Source organism: Equus caballus, chromosome 20 (genome assembly GCF_041296265.1).
Source record: "Equus caballus isolate H_3958 breed thoroughbred chromosome 20, TB-T2T, whole genome shotgun sequence".
Lineage (NCBI taxonomy): Eukaryota > Metazoa > Chordata > Mammalia > Perissodactyla > Equidae > Equus > Equus caballus.
The window spans coordinates 43,607,787-43,619,842 of NC_091703.1; the positions used below are offsets into that span (position 1 = coordinate 43,607,787).

A 12,056-nucleotide genomic window follows, 5' to 3' on the forward strand; every position below is an offset into this window, starting at 1 on the left:
TTTGTGCTTAACCTACTGAGATTTGTGAATCAGTGTCACAGCAGCAAAGTCTAGTTTATCCTGACTAACATAGAACGCTTTAGGCTACAAGTAACAGTACATGACTGAAAATTGGGTTAAAATAGCAGTTTACATTTTTATAATAAAATTTGCAAAGGTAGGTGGTTTCTGGGCTGAGCAGAAGTTCATCCTCGTTAAGAAGGACCCAGGCCCTTCCCATCCATCACTTCTGCCATCTTCAGTGTGTCAACCACATCTCCATTCATGTTCACAAGGTGGCTGCCACAGTTCCTAGCATCACATTCTCACCTCACATGATGGGGTCCAAGGCAGTAAAAAAAGGGCGAGGAGGTAAAAGCACCCTCTCATCATCTTTCCCTTTTTAGGAACAAGCAAAGATTTTCCCAGAAGCCCCAGCAGACTGTTCCTTACATCTCTTTGGCCAGAATTGAGTCACTTGGCTAACTCTGACTGCAAGAAGAGCTGAGAGGAAACAACAGAGCATTTCTTTGTTTTATCTTGGGAAGTGGGCTGTGCCAGGTGGGAAGAGCTGGGTGCCTTTGTCTCCCCACCAAGCCTGGGAAGACAGGAACTGCCTGAAGTAGCCGGGCCGAAGGTGGGTTTGCCTGCTTAACATTAACTGTGGCACTTCCCACACAAGAACCTAATTACTAATTGTAATTTATACCTGAGTCTGTGATTTGGGGAGAGCACCAGGGGACTCATTGCCACCTCTAAGAGGCAAGAGACAAAGGCAGGACCATTTGTTTTATTTCTTCTTTTGAAAGATTCTTATGAGGCCTGTCTTTTATGGCTGCATACTCATTATATCTCAAATGCATTCAAGTATCCTTGATGTATTGCTGAGAGTCTGATGATTTTTTTTTTTTCCTCTGAAGCACTTGTAAGAAAAATACTTGTAGGTGAGATTGGACTAGCCTATGGAGTAGTGGGCTTTGCTCTCTTGCAGGAAGGCTGTGTTGCAGGGGCTGCTGCTCAGAGATGGGAACTCCCCGGGCTGGGTAGACAGGCAGACCAGGCCATAGCAGGGTCTAAGGAGATGTTCGCCTGAACGGTATGATTTAGGGGGCCCCCAGGGCCTAATACACTGTGGAAAACCTCTCCCCGACCCTCAGATCCATACTCCCACGTGAGTCACCCCTCAGGTCAAAACGTTGCTCCTCCAAGTTTCCCACAACGTTTACTTCATGGAAGATGAAAGCCAGTGCGCTCCCTGGGCCTGCTGGGAGCGTAACTAGGATGGACATCCAGCTGGCTGCTAAAATATAGACATACTTCCCTGCCAGTTGATAAATGGAGGCTGCCCTCAGCCCTGAGTGTCTCCCGGCGCTGCTGCCCCAGCCCTCCCTTAGGGCTCCAGTCCTTCCCACCAGCTAACTACTAGAGGATTAACCTCTGAGGATGCTGGGGTCCTTCAAGACCCCTCTGCTGTTCCGACTGGTTGCTGCTCATACTGGTTGTTAAATAGTTCGACTATCACTTTCAAATGTAGCCCGAAATGGTCCATCCAAAGGCTCCTGTTTTAGCTGAAAAACGATAGCAAATGTTGCCTTGTATGCCATAATTTACTCATATTTGTTTTCACATGAAAGTTAAGTTTTGAAGTACTAGCCATCAAATAAAAATGTTGCTCCAAGAAGATGCGCAATGATCACCCTGTGGCTTTGGTTCTTCCAGCACATCGCTGGGTACCCCCAGGTAGCTGGGGAACCCAGTATGAGAACCAAGGATCTAAAGTGCTGTTGTCAGAACATCACTGTACAATTGTGCGTGTGGCACCTAGAAGGTAAAAACTAACCCCCTCAGCCTCCGGTCTGTACCCAAATTTTGTTTTGGGGCAAAACTCAACCCCTACCCCACCCCTGCTCCACCAGCCTGCCAGGGTCATTTTCCGTTCCTCCAGTCTGCTCATGCCTGTCTATCTCTAGGCCTTTGCTCATGCTGTTTCTGCCAGCAGGATTGCTCTTTCGCTCACCTCAGGCTTCAAAGTCAAGCTCAAAGCTACATCATCCCCCTCCAGAGCAGACCCTCAGGCTGTAATCTCTTTCTCTTCCGTGTTTTTTTCCCTATCCTGTCACTCACATTCCTTTCTACCCAGCATTATAGTGATTTACGTTCATCTTTTGAAATTGACTATGAGCTCCTTGAGGGAGGGCCCTTACAGCACTGATCTTTTTACTCTGCACGGTCTGTAACACTTTGCTAGACAGGAGGAGGCAAGCAGGAAATGTCTGTCTAATAGCTAAATGACAGCACTCACCTTTTACATCTTGACCTTGTTTAACTTCATTTTCATTTCATGAGGCAGGATTGATGGAGCATGGGACAGTCCATTTGATGGGAAGGATAGGAAAAGGTTTAGATAAAGGTGTCCCCCTGAACCACCCAGAGCCAGCACAAGGGTAAGGACATGAGGGACACATTCCGCCCATATCATTGGTTCAAGAGGCAGGCCAGTCCTGGGCATGGGTCCAGAGCCACGATGGCTGGGTTCAGAACCTGGTCCTGCTATGGTATGACCTTGAGAGAGTTCTTGTCTGTGGTTCAGTTTTCTCATCAGTAAAATGGGTGTAATAGTAGTGCCTACCTGACTGGCTTGTTTGAAAGGATAACTGAGTGAATATACAGAAAGCATTACAACAGTGGCTAGCTGACAGTGGCTACTTGGCGTATGTTGGCTATCCTTATATGCCCTGGGGTCTGTCCAAATCCTGGGACAGCCTAGACAAGCTGGGTTGCACATGTTTTCATCCCTTTTTTTCTTCATGATATATATCACAGACACCTGATCCCATTTTCTTCCACCTACAGACCAATGTGTGTGTCAGTTTTAGGATATTTTTTAAATTCTCAGGTTAAGGATGCTAGACTTATAGCTTTTAGAAGCCAAGTTTATCTGCTGACTGTGTAGGATATTTTTGAGGTTAAGAAACAGTAGGCACATAAAACAGAAAGCTGAATATATGTCCCAATGCTTACCTCCTCCAAAATTTTTTTTCCCTGCCAGAAAATAGTCTCCTTGCTTTTCTTATGGTATCTAACATGCTTGACAGAGGTTAATTCAATTTGGTAAACTTCTTTTCATGAAAAGGAAAGACAGAGAGGAAGAAAGGCAGGAGGAAGAAAGGAAGTTAGAAAGAAAGAAAAAAGAAAGAGAGAAATAAAAGAAAGAGGAAGAAAAAAGAAAGAAAGGGAAAGGTAGTTTTAGCAAAAAAGCCAGCAGTCATTCACAATTCAGTGTAAATTTGTTAAACCAGACTGCCTTTATGACACTTACATGAGACCAGAAAATAGCGGTGTGAGTGGATTTCAGAGGCAATTTCAAGCCAGTTTCAGAACCTGTTTAGGAAGGACAGGCCTGGGGGAATATCCAGATTAGAGTGATTGAGGTAGAAATGGGTGAGAGGCGGCCCAAGCACCCATATAGCAATGTCAGGAAACTGAGTCCAAGAGATAGGAGGGCAGGTGGACAATAGAAAAATGAGAAGGAACTCTGAATAAATATTTCACATCCTAAAATTTAGCCTAGAGGTTGCTTTGGTATGAATGTCGGGCAGATGTTATGGGAGAAAGCCATCCAGAATTTCTAGCTGCATAGAGTGGGTGATGCTCTTGCATCTCCTGGAGAATTTAGCCAGAGGGATCAAAGAGCCACAGCAGCTGGCTCTTGAGTGTCTGCCCTCCCAACTCCTAGCCCTGCCCCATAAGGAGGGAACAGTGTTCTCCGTGTCCTCAGAGCCAATTCACCACAGAAGCATGGTGAGCAGTCACCTGAAACTCATCGTCTCCCCATTGCCCCTCTCCCTGATCTCCAGGAAAATAGACAATGCCACGTCCTTCTTCTCCATTTCTGTAGAAAAAACATTTTCTCAGCCAGTCTTGGGGACACAAAGGCAGTCACTGGAATAGATTGCCCATCCGCCACCCTCAATTTTAGCCACCACCACCCCCCGCTTCTTTTTAGTAAAGCAGTTTACAGTTTAGCTAGCTGACAATTCATCAGAGAATCAGATTGCTGGAAGGGCCCTAAAAGAACATCTAGTCCAACTTTTCCTTTCACAGATAATGAAGCTAAGACTCAGAGAGGGGGCCTGGCCTCCCCATGGTCACACAGCAAGTTGAGTGTGGAGCCACAGCTAGAACCCAGAACTGCTGACCCCTGGCTCCCCAGTCCCACCCCTTCAGTCTGCTTCTGCTGTAGGCTGGTGAGCCCGGTCTGGGGCTGGACTGGAGTGTCCACCTGTATTTGTGATTTATAAGGATGCTGGAAGTTCCTCTCGCCTCAGCTGCCACATGCTGAGTACAAGACACCACGCTAGACTCTGTGAGGAAACCTCTTCATAGCCTATCTCCTCAAGCATCAGAGGATGCTTTGGGCTGCAGGTGACAGAAACCCTCCCCTCAACCGGTTTCAACCAGGAAGATCAATGATCTCACACCACAGGATACCCCAGAACAGAGGGACTGCCAAGGTTGGTCTACCCAGTGCTTCGATACAGGTTCCCTGCACAGGCATACCTCGGAGAGACGGCAGGCTCTATTCCAGACCACCACCATAAATATCACACTAGAGCAAGTCACACGAATTTTTTGGTTTCTCAGTGCATATAAAAGTTATGTTTACGCTCTACTGTAGTCTATTAAATGTGCAATAGCATTATGTCTAAAAATATATATACGTACCTTAATTAAAAAATACTTTATTGCTAAAAAAAAATGCTAACCATCATCTGAGCCTTCCGGGAGTCATAATCTTTTTGCTGGTGGGGGGTCTTGTAAAAAACGCATTATCTGTGATGTGCAATCAAACAGGGCTGCCTGTAGATTCCCTCCGTCTTTCTGATGCAATCCGTCTTCGGCTTGTTGGTTTAGCTCCCTTCCTGGTTGTAAGGTGGCCGCTGCCGTTCAAGGGGTCACTTCTAGACATGACAGCATCCCATCACGGAAGGAAGTCATTTCCTCTTGGGTGTCTTTTTTCATTAGTGAAAAACCTTTTCCCCAAAGTCTCCCAGCCGAATCTCTTCTCTCATCAGTCAGGACTAGGTGACATGCACCTTTCTAAACTAGTGACTGGCAAGGGCAATGGGATGACCATAACTGGTTTAAACTAATTGAGATTTACACTAGGGTCTTGTGGGGAGGGCTGGACACCCAAACAAACTCAGGGCTCTGCCAGGAGAGGAAGTGAACAGCAGCGGGCAGGCACTGAGCTGTGCCTGCCTCATTTTATCATCTCCATCTGAGAAGCGTGGTGATCAGCGCGTGGCCTCTGGAGCTGAATGGCTGAGTTCAAACCTCCACCCTGCTGGTTCTTAGCTGTGTGACCTCAGGCAAGTTAATTACCTCTCTGTGCCTCAAACCTTGGGGAGTATAATAGAATCTACCGATCGTGCTACTATGAAGACTATATAAGTAAATATATGTAAAATACGCAAATATATGAAAGACGTAAAAGACTGGCCCACAGGAAATATTATACGGGGTAGCCGTTGTTAGTTTCTTCCTAACTCCCTCCCCACCTTACACACGCACACTCACAACCCGTATGCCTCCCATCGCTGCCACGGGAGTCTCATCATTATTCCAGAACTGACCTGCATTTTTCAAACCTGGGAACTTCACGTATACCTGCTCTTCCACTTGTAAAGATAAACTTCCCACCATCTTTCCTGTTGACATTTAAGAGCCAGCTCAACGCCACCTCCTCCATAAACTTTCCCTGAGCCCTCCCGGTTTGCATTCATCTCTTTCCCACCCCACCTTCAGACGCCCCAAATTCTCGGTGTTTCCCCTCAAGTTTCCTGTGCATCCCACTTTGCTTTGTGGTTTCCAGTGGGTGTGTCGGTCTCCCCACAAAACTGGGAGCCCCCTTAAATACAGTGTCTGCCCACAGGGAGTTTCCAGTCTAGTTGGGGAACAGCACAGACACATATAAAGATAATTGGCCATATAACCATCAGAACATCAGCGCCCCATGGACCTGGTGCTCCAGCCACAGGGAGCATCCTGACATTCCCTCAAGGCGCCAGGCTCCCTCATGTCTCTTCGCCTTTGCACACGCTCTTCCCTCGGCCTGGAAGTTTCTTCCCTGCCCCTAGAATCCTTTTGCATCTGACAAAGTTCTATTCACCCTTCAAATCTCTACTCTAGCATCACTCTTCCGTGAAGCCCCTCCTGGTGACATTGATGCCCACTCTGATACTTGTCTACCACAGCACTCAGCACATGCGTTACGACTACCTCCCTCTCCAGTCTGGTGCTTCTTGAGAGCTGGGACTGTGTCTTTCCATCCCGGCATCCCAGAGCCCAGTGCAGAGCTTGGCCGTTAGCAGATGCCCAAGCCTTTGCTGGGTGAGTCCGAGGGCAGCCCGTGAGCACTACACATGGATTTATGTTAGCTGTCTCCGTCTCCTTCTCAGAATAGCATCCCCGGAGGCTTGGTGACAACTTAACAACAGGTGGGTGCTCAAGAGGGGCCACCAATCTGGGAAGCTGAGAGTGGGAGCCACATCAGCTGAAGATGCCATGCATCCTGGCTGAGGAGATAAATATATAATTAGCATAATTCCTGAGAGGAGCGTGACGGCACCTGCCCAATGCTTGCCTCCAGGGAGGGAGGCAGCAGTGCGGAGAGGTGCAGCCGAGCGGGGATTACACGGTCCTGTGCATCAAGTGGCCAGGCTGGGATGCTAGGAAGGGAACTTTCTTCTAAGAAGGGTCCCCTAATGCGCACAGCCGTGCAAGCATCGTGCTTCCCCCAGGATTCCGGGTGTTTGTTCCCATTAACCATGTCTGCGTTGCGTTCTTGCAATTGTTATCATCAGCTTTTCATGTTTATACCATACTTTACAGTTTCCCGAGCCTTTCCCATGCATTATCTCAGCCAAGTCTTTTATCAGCTCTGCGGGGACTGTCCTGTCCGTATTCCAGGTGGGGAAACTGACTCTCAGAAAGGTCAAAAAGCCTTGCCTAATGGCACACAGCTAGTGAGTGCAGAGGCTCTGGATCCGAGCCTAGAGCTCGCACAGTCTGGTTTGGCTGGAAGAACATCTGACAACTGAGGATTTCTACCTTTCTGTCTTCAGGTGAGATATTGGTTTGCCACCAGTATCCCTGGTCTTGTGGGCCACCAGGTGCCTATTCTTTGGTCTGTCTGTGTCTGTTGTGGGGTGAAGGTGAAGAATGGGGATGTAGGATATAGAGATGTTGGGGGAGATGTTGTAGGGGTGTGTGTACATATGTGTATACGTGCATGTGTGTGTACACACATGTACATGTATGCATCTGCTCTGAACCCAGCAGGAAGTGAACTGTGAGCATCCCTTATGCTTTAGGCATGTTCCGTGGGGACAATGATTGTCCCTTCTGATTGCCTTTAGTGTCATAATTCCTTCCAAGTGCATGATTGGGACAGCGGCACTTTTTAACCCCCATTCCCATGTCAGTTCTGCATGTTGCTCAGGTAACTCTGGAAGGGAAAGGAGATGCTGACGCAGCAGTTCTGCTGCGACCTCCTGTCATCCTGTCACCCAGGTCACCTCCTCCCATGAGAAATGGAAGGCTCCCGCCCTCGTCAGCCTGGGACCACAATGTCAGCAGATCCTCCCCCAACTGACCTCTGTTGCCCTCCTGTCCTTTGCTTTGCCTTGGAGGAAGGCATCGACACACAGGCGTCCTCAGTGTCCCCCTCCCAGCTTCTGAGCTGACTCAGGTGACAGGAACATGGTTTCATTGGGTCCATGACTCCTGCCACCTGGATCGAGTCACCTAGCAGTGAGGACCACCATTTCCTCATCTGTAAAATCAGGATCATACATCCTGTGAAAGGATGAAATAGGGAAATGCTCTGTAGACCGTAGAAGGCCCTGCACACCAGCTGTTATCGCTGCAGCCGTTAGTGCTGTTAGCGCCTCCCAGAGGCCAGAGGCCCCACTGCAACCCCTCTGCCTCCAGCCCGCCTTCCTTCTGGGTCTGAGTCCCCTCGGGCCCAGCAGGGTCTCCTCAGTTTGACCTCCTCTTGCCCGTTGGCTTTCATCGCCTCTGCCCCTGCGCCCCCTCCCGAATTACCAGGTGCTCCAGCCCTTGCTGAGCTGAAAGGCTATCTTCTGTTTGGAAGCATTTTGATTCAGAAAGTGTCTCATACTCAACAGTGTGGTCTTGTGAGCCACCAGGCCCTGCTCATGTGTGTGTGTGTGCGCGCGCGCATGTGTGTGTGTATGTGTGGTATGTGGGAATGTTGGGAGGTGTTATACTGTGTGTGTGTGTGGTATGTGGGGGTGTTGAACTGTATGGGTATGTGGCATATATAGGGGTGTTGGAGGGTGTTAAAGTATTCGAGTGTGGTATGTGGTGTGTTAGGGAGTGTTAAGGGGTGTGTGTGTTATATGGGGGTGCTGGGGAGTATTGTAGTGTGTGTGAGTGGTATGTGGGGGTGTCGGGGTGTGTTATAGCATCTGTGCACGTGTGCATGTGGTACGCAGTATGCAGTAGTCCCTCCTGCCAATGAAGACAGGGCTCCTGATTCTCCCTAAGCACAGGTTGAACAGACCCGCTCTCCAAGATACCCCAGCTAGGGATGACTTTCCCAGAATTCCCTGATGCAGCCATGTGAATTGGGTTCAACTAGTGGTCCTGGGATAGGAAAAGAGAGAGTCTCAGACCCTACCCCAGAGCGACTAAATCAGAGTCTGCATTTGAACAAGACACCAAATGATTTGTGCACACAGAATTGTGCGAAGGACTGGACCAGGATAAGAAGGAGAAGATGGAACAGCAACAAGGAGGAATGTTGGCCCAGCCTGGGGAGGATGCCTGTCAGACGAGTGGCTGACATGGTGGGTTGGGTGACCAAGAGAGGCAGGAGGCAGGTCATAGGGATGTTCTACAGTAAAGACAGGCCACTTGACAAGGGACTCAGATGGGGCCAGAGCTAATTGTCCCGGATGCCCATCCAGCCCAGCATCTCCGTTTCATTTGTGTTGGATCCGCTGGAAACTGTCCACCGGTGCCTCAGCAGGCTGTGGGCGTGTGCTTCCTCACCCTGAGACCCTTGCTGACTGTGTCTGCCTTTGGTGTCAGGTAGTCCTGGCCTCATAGGACGAGTTAGGAAGTGTTCCTCCTCTTCAATTTCTTGGAAGAGTCTGAGAAGCATTGGTGTTAATTCTTCTTTAAATGTTAGGCAGAATTCACCAGTGAAGCATCTGGTCCTAGATTTTTCTTTATTGGAAGGTTTATTAAATTACTGATTCAACCTCTTTACTTGTTTTGGACTTTTCAGATTTTCTGTTTCTTCTTGGGTCAGTTCTGATGATTTGTGTTTCTAGGAATTTGTCTGCTATAAGCATTATGATCTGGAAACCAAGCTCCACCTTCCCTAAGCAGATGGTAAGAGCAGAGTCATACCTAGAATTCCTGCCGCCAGGCTGGTCTGTTCTCAAGTTCACCTTTGCCTGGGCCCATCCTCAGACCCTCGAGCCTGGTCTCCCATCCAAGTACTAACCAGGCCCGACCCTACTTAGCTTCCGAGATCAGACGAGATCGGGCGCGTTCAGGGTGGTATGGCCGTAGACGACCCTGGTCTCTTCACTTGACCCAAGTGCAGTGGAGGCGCCTTGCTGACTGCGCTGCTCTGGTCGCAGGTGTTTCCTGCTGGATCCTCACCCCTGTTATCTGCTGATGGGCTGGTGCCAGCTCACAGGGAAGTGAAAACTTTAGCAGGGTCAGCCGCCATCCTTTAGCTCCTGGTCTGTACCCTGCCTCTCAAATCCTGCCACTGGATGTGGACTGGTTAGCATCTCTGATCATTCTGTTAGTGAGCAAATAAGAAACTTCACAGGCATTCCGAAACTGAGGATACGCTCAGGAGGTTCCTGGTGACCTCAGCTGTCTCAGTAAAAGTTTTTTTGGTTGAGAGCAAAAGAAACTCACTGTATTAGTTAGAAGACTCTGCTATGGAGACAGATAAGCTCTGAAGTCTTAGTCGCTTAACACAAACAGCTTGATTTCTCCCTCAACAAACCTCCCCCCTCCCCCCAACCGAGGATCCGGCAGCCTCCCTTGGCAGCAATCCTCCAACCATGATGAGGACGGGGCTGTTCCCTCTTCAACACTGCCATCACAGAGTTGTTCACTCCCAGCTGCAGGATGGGGGAGAGGGTGTGTGGAGCTCGCACACTCAGTGTTAACTGTCTCCGGCTGGAAACGATACATCCTATCTACTCACCTTCTCATTGGCGAGGGTCCAGTCACATGGGCCCCTTCAAACAACAAGGGAGGCTAGAAAGTGTGGTCTTCGTGGAGGTTAAAATTCCAGGCCAGGGTTGGGAGGTTATGGGGCTTCCAGGGGACTCAGAACAAGAATCCCAATCAGGCTTCTCCCAGGACTGGGAGCGGGCGCTGACGAGCATCAGGGTTCAAGGACGCTCCTCTGTCCCTCTGCGAAGTCACAGGCCTCTCTCATCGCTACTGAGGGTAACTGACTCCTCCTGGGTTGCCTGAGGCTCTCTGATTTTGGCTTTGACAGTCCTGTGTCCTAGGAGCCCCCTCAGTCCTGGGCAACCATGCTATTTGGCCACCCTATCATTACTTCTCTTCACATATTGCCTTCGATCATTAGTTTTTCTCTCCTGATTCAATTCCTTCTCTGTGCAGGTGGCATAAAGTTGCTGCCCCTGCCTGGGCTCCAGATCCTCCCAGCTTCAGTACCTTCAATCACGTAACTAATGCAAATCCTCAATCCTTGTTCCAAATTTTCAGGAGGAAAAAATTGATTTCTTTTTCTTAGGTCTGACACCCACTCCAGTTGGGTAGAATAATCATGGCCACCTGGGCCCATCCCTTTCAGTGAAGGAACAAGGCAGAAAAAGAGGAATGAGAACCAGCGGACATCCCAAATAGTGCCCTTGCATGGCCTATCAGGAACTTTCCACTGTAACCATGTAAAAGACACAGGTAGAAGATGGCTACATTTATCCTGCCAAAGGACAGTGCACCTGGGATTACAGCTCTCCCCAGCCCCTCCAGTGAAGTGCAGTCAGTGCACAGAGAGTCCATTCATAAGTTAGCTAAGGTGGTGGGTAGAAATCCAAGATGGCCTCCAAGATTCCCGCCCACTCCCCCTGCTGTGCACATCTGTATAATCCCCTCCCATTGAGTGTGGGTGGGACTGTGAGAAGATGGTCACTCTGGTGATTAGGTTACTTACATGGCAAGGTCATCAGATACTCATTCCCACAATTACAGTTACTTAGTACAAGGCCGTTGTAGCAGACTAAGGAGACAGTCTCCTGCCGGCTTTGAGGAAGTGAGCTATCATGTTGTGAGAGGCCCACATGGACCTGAGGGCGGCCTCTAGGAGCTGAGCATGACCCCCAACCAACAGCCCACAAAAAACAGGGACCTCAGTCATAAGACTTCAAGGAACCAAATTCTGCCAGCAACCTGAATGAGCTTGGCAGAACCCGAGCTTCAGATGGGATTGCAGCCCAGCCCTCAGCTTGATTTCAGCCCGATGAAACCCCAGCAGAGAACTCTGCCACCACAGCTGGACTTCTGACCTACAGAAACTGTGAGATGATAAATTCATATTGTTTCAAGTTACTAAATTTGTAGTAATTTGTTACACAGCAGTAGAAAAATACTATGTGTAACTTAGGGAAAAATCATGGGGCATTCGGTACACCTAGGGGAGTGAGTTTCAATGCCCAATCTCAAATCAAGTGTCTACGTGAACAAAATATTAAATAAGTCCCCGTTTGACTGCTCTACCCCAGAGTTCAGCTCTCCTGGGCCACCCACATTCCCCACCATCCAACCCTCACAGCTTGAGGCTGGGGCCAAGAAAGCTGTCCCCCCATGGGGACATTGACGGGGAAGTGGGCAGCCATCCTACTCTAGGAATGAGAAGAATGTAATACTGGTTTCATTTTGAATATTTGGATTTATTTAAAGGATTAATAACAAGCTCTTGGCCAGGTTGATGGGAAGCCAGCACTCCCATACATCGTTAATATGAGCATCATTTGGATCAGCTTTTC

General features: G+C 48.8%; 1 pseudogene; it reads right to left on the bottom strand.

Annotated features, from left to right (window-relative positions):
* Positions 1–9,473: 9,473 nt before the first annotated feature.
* On the bottom strand, positions 9,474–9,590 carry LOC111769370 (5S ribosomal RNA; annotated as a pseudogene).
* Positions 9,591–12,056: the final 2,466 nt, after the last annotated feature.